Source organism: Euphorbia lathyris, chromosome 1, assembly GCF_963576675.1.
Source record: "Euphorbia lathyris chromosome 1, ddEupLath1.1, whole genome shotgun sequence".
Taxonomy (NCBI): domain Eukaryota; kingdom Viridiplantae; phylum Streptophyta; class Magnoliopsida; order Malpighiales; family Euphorbiaceae; genus Euphorbia; species Euphorbia lathyris.
The window spans coordinates 34089776-34101260 of NC_088910.1; the positions used below are offsets into that span (position 1 = coordinate 34089776).

Below are 11485 nucleotides of genomic sequence, written 5' to 3' on the forward strand. Positions count from 1 at the left end.
TTAATAAAAAAAGATTTACTTCTTATTGCAGCAATTAATCAAAACATATTCAATTCTATATAAGGCAGCAATTAATCAAAACTGATTTATTACTTATTCAAACACCAATTAATCGAAACGGATTAGCTACTTATTTTGGTAGCAATTAATCAAAATAGAGTTCATGTTTATTGAGACAACATTTAACCAAAATAGATTTACTTTGACTGAGCCCCATATAGATGGTTCTTGATTTAATTCTTCACATCCTTCCATTTTTGAAATTGTACAAGGCAAATGTTGACATCACGAACAATTCTCCCTAAGTGCCTTGACCAACATTTATGATTCTCACCCACTGCACGATTGTTGTAGAACTCAATCTTAAGCTTTTCTCCAGATCTTAGAGATGCAACTTTCTTATTCATGTTCTTCCCTCTAACTTTTTTCTTCTCTTGAGTTGTGGAATCTAACAAAATATTATCCATTTTTAAAAATTGTTCAAAGTAACTTCAATGTGAAGAGTAAAAAGAAAATAAACTAAATTTGAACAACAATAACTTACCGTTAACATATTTGTCTGATATAGCATACACGGAGCCACCATATTTACCATATTCAGTAATGGGAGTATTTTGCTACAAGGTAATGATCAACAGCTTCCACTGGTATGATAAGCACCTAAAATACAGCAAAAGATAAAGAGTCATTAATAAATTAGTCTAAGAGAAATAAATATTACAATCACCATTTTCACATGAATAAGGTAAATTACTTGCCTTTTGAGTTTGAGGCAAGCTAATAGATTGAAAAGCATCCTCTCTACCAAAGTTCTTTGAAACAGTGACAAACATCTAAATAGTGATTGCTTGTTCACTCCTGCCAACAACATCACCAGAAACGGTTAATTTCGTGTTTACCTTAAGAACACATGTTATCCTAACATTTGTAACTTTCAGATTTGATGAGATTGGGATAGTTGAAGCTGCGAAGGGAATTTTAATTCATAAAATTAGAAGGAATACATACATAACCATTAAGAAATATGTTTATAATGTTACCTAATGATGGATTGTCCTTCGGCACATTTGTAAGAGTCGAATTTGATGAGATTGAGTTAGGGAAAATTAAGAAAACAAGATGCATATTTGAAATGGATTATAGTAGGTGTTTTGTCTAATTTGTTTATATATTAGGGAAAATTAAGAAAACAAGATGTAACTAGAGAGATGATGATTACTAGATTCTCATTTTAGTTGTACAAAATCAGTTGAAATTTATATGAGAATCCAGTCTCCATGTCAGTCATTTCTAGGGGTCGCATTTCGAACACAAGCTCTGCCCCTCATGAAGTAGTTCTATAATCTACATCTAAAATAGCAGTCACTAAATAATGATCTAAACTTTTTCATCTCTTCAAATTAGTATGATTAATTAGCCCTTCCTTTCAGGTTTTATTACATGGCTCATTATTGATGACCTTCTAATTACAGCTACAACTACAACTAAACGTGCTCCTTATAAACAACTAAACTATAAGTTTCAAATAGATAATCCATCCAATATGTCAACCCTAAATTTTCTAGTTGTTACAATCATGAAGATGCAACATATAATCAGATAAAAGGTAAATAATAAAGTTGTAATCCTAAAAGGGGCAAAAATATAAAATTTTCTAAAAAAATAGTTAGATTATGAGAACAAATGGAAGGCTTTAGTCAATTTCACCATAACAAAAGCTCGGTTATCATCCAAGGTTAATTATTACTGAAATAGACTTCACTTTGTTGGAAATAAACTACAACTGTAAGAAACCCTAGAACCAATGTAAAAATTCCAAGATTAAACTTCGACACCCTCATTATGTTTCTTCTAAATAGAGAACTTCAATAACAAAAAATTAAAATTAACCACACACTAACAAAAACCCAAGAACAACATAACAACACGAGAGTTAAATCACTTCAAAAGGGGAAAAAAGCATAGACTAATTAAGAGAAAAAATTAGTCGAACCAGAAATAGAACCCTTCAAAAAACGAATACCAATAATCAATAAGCAAATATTTACTAATCTAAACACAAAGTAGGAATTACCTAATGAATAAAACTAAAATGATTAGGAATTGTCTTCCTTGCAGCTTTCAAAACCAAAACGTTGATTTCCTTTGATAAGCAGAATATTTCTTATAAAGAAGAAGGGTATGAATTAGGGTTTAGTACGATGGTGAACGTATGGATATGAGGAGTGATGTTGGATTTAGTGAAGCCATGGATAAAGATGAAGTACGAATTTGGTGAAAGAAGGAAGTGATGTTACATGGTGTCTGCGTATTGGGAGAACCAAAATATTTGGGGGAATAAATGGTGCTAAAAAGAAGAATAAAATTTGGGGGAACACAAATTATTGATGATATAATATTAAAAGTGAGTACAAAATTTAACAAATTAGTGAAAAACAGGAATTAGTGAGAACAAGTTTTAATAAAATTTAATAAAAAAAATTATTTAGTTATTAATATTAAAATATATAATTTATTCTCATTACAATTGTTGAGATTATGCTGTTAGTGAGAATATTTTTTTATCCTCACTAAATTTTTCTTATTAAAAGCCATTTTTTTTGTAGTGGTTCATCTCTAGAGTTCTAGGGATCAATCATCTCCAAGACAAATCCTTGAGTTTGAAATACCAGTATACACTAGTGGCAATCAACTACGGCTCTTTCAAATCACCCTGAACTTAATGGACACATCAACCAATGCCTATGTTCCCTTGAGCCTTCAAACAAAGAATTTATGGACCGTGTAACTAAGAGCAACTCTAATGGGTGTATTTTTCTTGTTACTTTTGGCAAACTGGTTATAACCATCCATTAGAAAGCTTGTAACCAATCAGTCTTGATTACATGCACCTTAATGAGCAAGTGAAATTTGCTCATTAACCATTAGATCTAGGCTTATTAGAATCTTAAGGTGGAGATTCAAAGCATCATGAGGCTTAGATTTAATAAGCATATATCTAACGGTGAATGAGCAAATCCACGTGCTCATTAAGGTGCATGTAAAAATTCCTGTGTGACCAATATTGGTAACAAGCTTTTTCTTTTCCCTTATTTTTGTAATCCACTTTTTATATTTTAAAGTGTAACTATTTTTTTTATATCATAGATTTTATCTTAAATAAACTCTAAAATTATATTTTATTTCAATTATTTAAAAGTATCTTAACGTTATATTTTATCTCAAATAAAAGGTTACTATTTATTTATCTCATGTATAATTTAATAATAAGCATTTACTCATTTATTTAATTTTATAGAAATAATAATAATACGTCTTGAATTAATTATTATATTGGATAAATATTTTTTTGGTATTAATAATTAGTATTGAATTAATTATATTGTTGGATAAAAATTATTAATTGTATGTTAATTGAGTAAATATGAAGTGTTTTATGACAAGTGATATCTACTAAAAATTGAAGTAACAAGGTGCTCTAGTGGTATGTAACTTTATAGTGTTATTTTTGATGACGTGGAGGTAGAAAGTAACAAATTTTATTACTTTGCACTATAGGTGCTCTAAGAAGCTCCTCTACAGCTTGGGTATTATAAAAGAGGTCACAAAAATAAATGCACTAATGATTATAGAATTGTAAGAAAGTTAGACGTTGCAGAGCGTGCTATTAAACTAACACAATAGAAGGACTGCACCGTGCTTTGTAGAGCACCATAATGTTTGTGGTTGTTTCAGAAAGAGGAATGCATTGCCATACTCCAGGCTGGAAGGTGTGAATGAGAGATCCCGAAAGAGACATGAAACTCTTCGCAGACACCGATTTGTAAAAATGAGTAACAATAACATCACACATATTATAATTGTTAAATAATTATAAATATGATAAAATATTAATTATAATTTTAAAAAAATAAGAAAATGATATATATTCTTGTATGCACTTATCAATGTATAATATAGATATAAAATTTTGACCTTACTTAGTAGGGATCTACGTGGTCGGTTAATCAATCCATTAAAGTTAATTCAATCGGTTAACTATTTCATCGGTTTTTTTTAAATACATTAACCATACAGTAGTTCATTAAATTTGATTAATTACTAATCGATTAACTAATTATTTGATTGATTAACCTTTTATTTTGGTTTTTAACCATTAGTTTATAACTATAAAAAATAATAAAAGAATTTAAACCAAAATTTACTATTAAATTAACTAAAGTATTATAAAGTTTATAAATTAATGAAAAGAAAAATATAGTAGAATATATAATTTTAACTTAATAAAAATATGCATGGTAAGTTTACCTAAATAATAGCATAATAATAATTGACTAATTGTTAAATGTTAACAGGTGGGTGGATTGTTTTTAATTCGTATATATATATATATATATAGGGGTGAGATCCAACGTGACAAGGGCTTAAGTTGTGATAAAGAGCTTATTGTGTGACATAACAAAACTACGTAGTTTTGATGATAATTTAAAAGGGCAAGGTGACAAATTGGTAAATAAAATGAAAGAGGGGATAGAGAAAATTGTTTTATTTCTTTTCTTTAAAATACATTTTCCCGACATCTCTAACATCGTTTTTCGAAAATTTTTATACTATTAGACTCGTCTAAATTAGACGGTCATTTTAAGATCCCTGAAGCTCAAGTAAAAAAAATTTCGGTGAACGGAATCCGGGTGGGCGTTTTTCGGCGAGAAAAAAATTCTCAAAAAATTCCAGAAAATGTAAAACATTATTCTAAGAAACTTTAATTCTTGGGTCGAAATAGGATTTCTTACGGTTTAGTTCCAATAAAAATGTTTCCTTAATTTTATCCATTTTACATGCTTCAATAATTTGTTGGGACTATACCGTAAGAAATCCCGCTTTGACCCAAGAATTAAAGTTTCTTAAAATAATGTTTTAAATTTTCTGAAATTTTTTGAGAATTTTCTGGACACTTTGTTTCTCGCCAGAAAACGCCCACCCGGATTCCGTTTACCGGAATTTTTTTTACTTGAGCTTCAGGGATATTAAAATGGCCGTCTAATTTAGACGAGTCTAATAGTATAAAAATTTTCGAAAAACAAGGTTAGAAATATCGGGAAAATGTATTTTAAAGAAAAGAAATAAAACATTTTTCTGTTGGAACAATGCAAGTATTATGTTGGAACAAATGGTACACTGATTTGGAACAATATAAGTAGGACAAAAAACGTACCCAGAAAATTATCAAAAAATTTAAAAACATGTAAAACATCATTTTAAGAAACTTTAATTCTTGACTCAAAGCGAAATTCCTTACAGTTTTGACCCAATAAATTGTTGAAGCATGTAAAATGGATAAAATTAAGGAACAAGTTTTATTGGGACTAAACCGTAAGAAATACCGCTTCGATCCAAGAATTAAAGTTTCTTAGAATAATGTTTTACATTTTTTGGAATTTTTTTAGAATTTTCTGGGCACTTTTTTTCATGCCAGAAAATGCCAACTCGGATTCCGTTCATCGGAATTTTTTTTACTTGAGTTTCAGGGATCTTAAAATGACTTTCTAATTTAGATGAGTCTAATAGTATAAATTTTTTTGAAAAATGAGGTTAGAAATGCCAGAAAAATGTATTTTAAAGAAAAAAAATAAAACAATTTTCTGTTGGAACAATATAAGCATTATGTTGGAACAAATGGTACATTGATTTGGAACAACGTAAGTAGGACAAAAAACGTGTCCAGAAAATTATCAAAAAATTCCAAAACATGTAAAACATTATTTTAAGAAACTTTAATTCTTAGCTCAAAGCGAGATTCCTTACAGTTTTTACCCAACAAATTGTTGAAGCATGTAAAATGGATAAAAATAAGGAAAAAGTTTTATTGGGACTAAACCGTAAGAAATCTCGCTTCAACCCAAGAATTAAGGTTTCTTAGAATAATGTTTTACATGTTCGAAAAGTGTTTGAGAATTTTCTGGACACTTTTTTTCTTGCCGGAAAACGCCCACCCGGATTCCGTTCACCGGAATTTTTTTTACTTGAGCTTCATGGATCTTAAAATGACCGTTTAATTAAGACGAGTCCAACGGTATAAAATTTTTTGAAAAAAGAGGTTGGAAAAGTCGGGAAAATGCATTTTAAAGAAAAAAAATAAAACAATTTTCTCTTTTCTTTTATTTACAAATTTGGCACCTCATTTTAGTTAATTACAAAATTGGTCCTTGTCACACAATAAGGCTTATCACACCTATATATATATATATATATATATATATATATATATATATATATATATATATATATATATAAATAACTAATAATTCTTTTTAAAAAATAACTATTACTTTTATAAATATATATTTAATAGTATAAATTTATTTTTATAATATTTAATTGAAATTCGGTTTTAATTAACCGTAGTTTTTAGAATATCGAAAATGAAACCAAAAATTGATAATTTTAAAATAAAAAAGCATATATTAGTCTATTAATTTTGGTTAACCTTTTTTTTCGATCTGGTTTTGGTTTGATTTTACGGTTTTTTAATTTTTTTTGTGCAGTCCTTGTTGGAATGTTTCAGTATTTTAGAGAGAGAGAGAGAGCCGAAATATTGAGAGAGAGAGAGATGGAGAGGATTGAATGATTCCCTTGATTAAGGTTTGTATTAATCAGAAGTATTTATATGACAGATACAAAGTGTATTCTAATTAGGTTTGTCTGACCTAATTAGACGTATAGTTATAATACAACTCTCATATCTAATTTTAGAGATAATAGGAATATTATCTCTGCACCTAAATAGAGTTGTATAACGAATACAACTCTGTTTAGTTTGTGCATAATTATTAGTAGAGATAATCTAAATATTATCTCTAACACCCCCCTTCAAGCCGATGCCGTGGAAAAACCAACGGTCGAGAGCGTAACAACGTGAAGCGAAGACTGGGTAGCGGCTTGGTTAATATGTCAGCTACTTAATCGTCAGTGGGAATGAATCTGACATTAAGGAACCCATTTGTGACTTGTTCTCGAACAAAGTGGTAATCAAGCTCAATGTGTTTCGTGCGAGCATGAAACACAGGATTTGAGGTGAGATAGATTGCTCCCACATTGTCACACCATAATTGAACTGGAAGCGGCATGTGGAATCCCAAGTCTCGTAGCAGCGATTTGAGCCAAAGTAATTACGTTGTTGCATTTGCTACGACTTTGTATTCGCTTTCAGTAGATGATCTTGCTATCGTGGGTTGCTTTCGTGTTTGCCATGAGATGATGCTCCTTCCAAGATAGACACAGTAAGCTCCAGTAGATCGACTGTCATCAGGGCATCCTCTCTAATCACTGTCTGAATAGCAATGGATATGCTCAATGGGTTTTGCGGACAGAAGAATGCCACTTTCTAAAGTTCCTTGAATGTAGCGCAGAACCCGTTTGACACTCTTCCAGTGTTCATTAGTCGGACAGTGAAGAAACTGACATAGCTTGTTCACTGAGAAAGCAATGTCTGGTCGAGTGAGTAAAAGGTATTATAGAGCTCCAACAATACTGCGGTACTCATCACCATAAACCAGAGAAGTTCCAAGACTTTTTGAGAGTGTGGGTGTTGTAGCCATAGGTGTTAAAGTTGGTTTCACATCAGCCATGTTGACCCTGTCAAGTATGTTTGTTGCATACTTTTCCTGGCACAGGTGAATACCCTCTGTAGAGTATTGAATTTCAATGCTTAGGAAGAATTCAGCTCTTCCTAAATTTCTAATTGGAAATTCAGCTTCAATGGATGAGATTATACTGACAATGTGGGCCGGGGAATTCCCTGTGATTAGAATATCGTCCACATAGCAAAGTATGAAAGATTGAAGCTTTCCATTTTTGTAGACAAAGAGAGAATTTTCCGCTAAGGACATGCGAAAGCCAAGCGAAACTAGAAAGTTTCGTAAGCGAGTAAACCACTCTCGCAGAGCCCGTTTTAGGCCATAAAGACTCTTCTGAAGAAGGCACACATGATCGGCTTTGTCAAGATCGCGAAAACCTTGTGGTTGCTCCATGTAGATAGTTTCTGACAAGTTTCCATGAAGAAACGCATTTGAAACATCAAGTTGTGGCTTTGACGACCGGACTGAATGTCTCCTTGTAGTCAATCCCGGATTTTTGGATGAATCCGCGTGCTACCAAGCGAGCCTTGTGTCTATCAATAGATCCATCGGATTTCCTTTTTGTGCGAAACAGCCAGCGTGAGGTGATAATGTACCTTCCTGGAGGACGCGGTACAAGTTTCCAAGTTCCAATGTCTAGGAGGGCTTTAATCTCATCTGACATGGCGTGTCGCCATTCTGGAAGCTTATTTGCTTTGTTGAAGCAGGTCGGATCTATGGTGCCATGTTCATATGATGCTAGAAGCGCTTCAAATCTCCCTCTTGAATGCAAGGTCGAGTGACGAGGTTGCATGTTGTGCTGTCGCGCAGAATCATACGCAAGGCTTCGAGTAGGAGCTCTAATCAACCTCGCAGGACACGGGGCAGATACCGCTGTGTCAGGAACAACCGTTGCATGGGCGTGATTCGTCATGTTGTCGGACAGGGAGCCTTTGGCGGGCGCCAATTCCACATTTGGCAGTCGTATGCATCGTGCGGCATCAGGCATGAAGCTTGCTCCGCTTTCAACATCAGGTACGGAGTTGGTGTCCATATCCCTTGCATCCGTAGTGCGCATGTGAACAGGATTCGTAGGCTACTGAGTAAGATTTTGTGTAGCTACAGTGCACTCTGCATGAACGCTGGCACTTCCTGCCGATGCTGGTGCTTGCGCAGCCGAGGTGTCGTGGGCTGAAGCATTTGCTTGGTCCGTCGATTTCGTAAAAGGCGTCGTAGCAGCAGCCGCAGGAGGCGGTGCGTGAATGGCGGCTTGTGTAGGGATATCCAGTGCTGCCGCAATGGGGATATCGGCACCACTAGTTGGTTCAACGGGGATTACGGGTTGCACATTTGTCACGATGGGAGGTGTAAAAGAAGAGGAGACATAATTTTGAGGATTACGGTCCGAGTAACGACGGTAGATCATGAACCGTTGCTTCTAACCCTGCATTAGAGGAGAGAGGTGTCGTCGTTCGATGCGATGTCGGAAAGATTGCTTCGTCATATTTCACAAATTTGGAGACATAAATCCTACTGGTGGAGAAATCTAGGCATAAATCTCCAGAATGATTTGAGGAGGGTCCTAGATAGACACATAGTTTTGATCGAAAATCAAATTTATTCCTATTGTAAGGACGAAGTAGCGGAAAAATACCACTTCCAAATATTCGAAGGAGCGTATAATCAGGTTTCTTTCTATGAAATAAGAAGAAAGGAGACCGATTATGAAGAGTTTTAGTGGGGAGAATATTTATCATACGAATACCATGAATCATGGCATAATTCCAAAAGTGTAAAGGTAAGGATGCATTGGCAAGAATTGTGAGACATGTGTCTACCACATGCCGGATTTTTCGTTCAGCTATGCCATTCTGAGCATGGGTGTGGGGACATGCAATTTTGTGAACAATGCCATTAGCTTGCAAGAACGGTTGCAACTTTTGAAATTCGCCCCCAAGGTCGGAGTAGAAATTTTTAACTTGAGCATTGCATTGATTTCTAATCATAGCAAGAAAGTTTTGAAATGTTAAAGCAACTTCACTTTTATTTTTCAAACAAAATAACCAACTGAAGCAAGTAAATTCATCAATGATAATTAGAAAATAGCGATGTCCATTAAATGAAAGAATAGGGGCCAGACCCCAAACATCCAAATGCAAACTTTCAAATTTAAAAGTACTAGAACGAACAATAGACGGTAAAGAAGATTGAGCTAATTTCCCTAAAGGACAAAAGGAGCAACCACTAACTGGTGCTGATAATGATAAATTGTTGTCTTTCAGAATTATGTTGACTGTCTAATTCTGACAATGACCTAAACGCGCATGCCACCTTTCGAACGACACCTTCTCTCCAACTAGTGCCTCTTTCAAGTTGGGTGGAAGCACATAAAGTCCATCTTTACTCGGGCCGTGTAACAGGATTTCCCCAAAAATTTGATCCTTCACAAGGAAATGGTTAGGCCAAAATTCAAAAAGACAGTTATTATCACTTGTGAATTTTTGAACCGAGAGTAAAGATTTAGTGAGTTTATGAACTAGTAAAATATCAGAAACTTTGAGATTTTTGATATAAGTTTGACCGAGATGAGAGATATGCAAACCTTGTCCGTTTCCGAAGTGAACTGTGTCATTGCCAGAGTAAGGTTGCATGTGTTGAAACTGGCTTGGTTGAGCCGTCATGTGATTGGTGGCTCCTGTGTCTGGGTACCATGGCTGAGGTGGACCACTGAAAGGATCTGATGGAGTGTGCCACGCGATATGTGCATGCGCACTATGACGTTCTTGCTGTGTTGCAAACCCTTTGGGTCTTTTGCATTTATCCGCCTAATGATCCAAATCTCCACAGTTAAAGCACTTGCCTCCTCTCCGTTTTCTTGATTTTGGTTTTGTTGTTGCGTTTGGAGAGACGGTCGATACATGTGCTTCATGCGAACTCGGGTTAGGCATGGGAAGCATGAATGTCGACTTTTTGGTGGACTGAACCATTCCTTTTACTGTTTTCAGTTTGCTTAACAGTCATAGTAATCAATGTGAATGCCTCTTTGAGTTACAAGGTTCTGAATGCTTGATTTGAACACTTCATTGACATTCTTATAGAGAAGGGTAGGCAGGAGATGCATGGGATATGGATTTCCAGAAGCAGCCAAATCATCCAAAATGGATTTAAGCTTTTGCATATATTCACCAATGGACAAATCATTCTGTTCAAGCTCATGTAATTCAATGCTAAGTTGAAATTGTTTACTATCAGTAATGATACCGTATGCGAGTAGTGAAAGCAAGTAATAATAGAGTATACCTCTTCAGTAATTGAATCCAACAACAGTGACATAACAACATTTTCTAGATCATCCCATGTAGTGTACTCAGGATTGAGAAACATATTATCATTTTTTAGCATGAAGCCACCTCGATATAGAAATTGAGGTGGTGGTGGGGTATTACTTGTAATGTGATCAAAATAGTGATGAAACTTGAGGGTGGAGACAATAGCCATTCTCCACGCCTTATAGTTATGCGAGGTGAGCTTGATATGTGTTTGTGTGTGTGCCGGAGGAGCACGGGATTGGGTAACAGAATTTGCATTAGTGTTTGAGTGTGTGGAATAGTTTGGAGGAGCAGACTGGTTGTGGTAAAAGTTAGGAATATGATTATGATTAGGGTTTTCCATAAAGGGTTCAGAAGATGGATTTGTGAACGTGGAGGGCAATTGGGAGCTATGGTAAGAAGGTGGGGGTCCAAAACTAGGTCTGATTGGAGGTTGAGAAAAATTACCCGAAAGAGGGAACAACGGTGGATGTTGTCGCGGTGGAGACCCTTATCGTTGTTGATGTTGTCGAACCCGAGGGAACACGCCATCGTCATGCT

General features: G+C 34.5%; 1 long non-coding RNA gene across 1 annotated transcript; it reads right to left on the reverse strand.

Moving 5' to 3' along the window:
- LOC136229053 (uncharacterized) lies at positions 1-2359 on the reverse strand. Its single transcript, XR_010688970.1, has 4 exons — positions 2075-2359; positions 759-858; positions 545-660; positions 1-448 (listed from the first exon to the last, which is right to left on the reverse strand). It is a non-coding gene; the product is annotated as an uncharacterized lncRNA (long non-coding RNA).
- Positions 2360-11485: the final 9126 nt, after the last annotated feature.